Below are 2,416 nucleotides of genomic sequence, written 5' to 3'. Positions count from 1 at the left end.
CAAAAATAGAAATCGACCACCGTATTTTTCTTGAGTTCTTCAGCAGAACAGTGATGCTGATTTTTCTGGGTGATAGAACCATGTAGATTACAGTTTGATCAGGCTCCAGTGGACACAAGCCTGATGCTGGTCGTGCCCTTCACTGAGGCCGAGTCCTGGCTCCTACATGGTGAAAAGTCACGTGTTCGCTAACAGAAGTATTTGTATGTATATATGTGGGTTCTGCAGAGCCGAGAGTGGAAGGAGGGATGCCACTTCCCTAGGTCTGAGAACAGTACTATTAGAAAATATCCATTTCACTTTGCCCTCACTCTATATGAGCTAGAATAGATAGCTTTAGTATCGTATCATTTTCATAAATGTAATGTGTCCCACAACTTCCTTAGGTTTTATGTAACCTATTTCATTCATTTTATGTATTATCATATGTAAGACTTATCTGTCTTATTTCATTCATTAGTAAGTATATTTTATATAATGTTTGGGCATTTTAAAGAATTTGCATTTGGGGCCAACAGGTGGAATGGAGGTTAAAGCTGTTGGGTCCCACATGACCAAGTCTATAGTTCTAGTCCTGGACCGGGCATCTTGAAAATCACTCTGGGCACATGTGCTCAAAATCCAGAGAGGAGAATGGAGAAGGGATTGCAGCATGGCCAACCCCGGGTGGGTGCTTTCTCACTTTCCCTCTTTCTGTCTCTGTCACTCTTTCTCCTTCTCTCTCTCTAATGAGCATACATGCCCTATAGCAAAAAATAAAACAGAAAAAAATTTGTATTTACTTTGATATGCTTCTTGCTACTGTATAGAAATCTCATGCAATAGAGTAAATTGATTTATATTTGACGATTTTATTAATCTTTCAAATTCTAACAATTTGGGATTCTTCAGGGTTTCCTAAGTAGACACATATTTTATACACACAGTGATGCTATTTTATTTTTCTCTTTCATTCCATATATTTTTGTATTATTACTATTTTTATGATTACTATGAACTACAGTATCTGTATTATATTGAGAAGTATTGAAGTTGAACATTTTTCCTGAATATACAGTTCTTTAAAGTATTGATTAATTTATTTCTTCTATGAATGAGACAGTGAGAGAGCGAGAAGGACCTCCAGGAAGGCTCCGATGTTGCTGTCCACTCGAGCCTCCGCTGACAGGACCCTGGGCATGTGCACACATACTTCATTAGTCCTGTCCTCTATCAAATGTAATGTTTGCTGCTGCTCTTTTGAAAATACACTTTAATTAAGGAAGTTTCTTTCTATGTATGGTCTAAACTTTGAAAATATTGTGCAGTTTTCTGTATTTGATTGCCTTTTGTTTACATTTTCTTTTTGTTTCATAGATTGTACTTACATTTCATCAAATGACTATCTTTTACATTTAGTGAGATGTCATTTTTCTCTTTAGACCCCTTAGAAGAGGTGAATTTCATTAATAGTCTTTCTAATGTTGGACAAGTCTCCTTTCTTATAATAAACTCAATTATGTAATGCCTATCATTTTATACATTTCATTGCAAATTTTTATTTAATAATTTTGCATATATATATATATATATATTCCAGTAAAGTATGTTTTTACTTTCTTTCTCACACACTCCTTTTCTGATTTTTCCTATCAATTATTCTAGTCATATAAAGCAAATATACTGGATTAAAGAGCTTGTCCTTTTTTGTTCTCTATAAGTGTTTCTGTAAGACTGAATAATTGGCAGAACTTATATATTAAATTACTCTGCCTGGGGGAGATATTTACTATATTTTTGTAACTACACAACTCAGCGTTTTAAGTGTATTGTCAAGGTTGTACAGTCTTCAGCATTATTAAATTCCAGAACATTTTGTCATCTCTAAAAAACATCCTGTACTCATCAGCAGTCATTCTTTACTCCCTCTCCTTAATATTCAAAAGAATATTCCTTAATTGTTAGATTGCTTTGTTTTGAGTTGGTCCTATAAAGCACCTAGAAGTTTTTTATACCAGTATTAAAATTTGGGCCAGCAAGGTGGCATGGTGGTTAAGGCCACTAGCTCCCACTTGGCCAAGTTCACTGTTCGAGTCCTGGACCTGGTAACTTGGGAACTATGCCAGGCATGTTTGAGTGTGTCCCCAAAATCCCAAGAGGAGAATGGAAGAGAAGGGATTGCCACATGGCCCTCTTCCCTTGGGCAGTGATTTCTCTTTGTCTCTCTCTCTCTCTCTCTCCAAGTGCATGTGCCCTATAGCAAAAAGTGCATACCAGATTGTTGGGAATGTCATGATGTATTTTTGCATAGAAAAATATGTCATGACATTCCCCCTATATATATATATATATATATATATACACACACACACATACACACACATATATGTGTGTGTGTATGTGTGTGTGTACACTGGAATCACTTAGTTTAGGGTTT

The sequence above is a fragment of the Tupaia chinensis genome, unplaced genomic scaffold, assembly GCF_000334495.1.
Source record: "Tupaia chinensis unplaced genomic scaffold, TupChi_1.0 Scaffold144027_1, whole genome shotgun sequence".
Lineage (NCBI taxonomy): Eukaryota > Metazoa > Chordata > Mammalia > Scandentia > Tupaiidae > Tupaia > Tupaia belangeri.
This window is presented reverse-complemented; position numbering follows the sequence as displayed.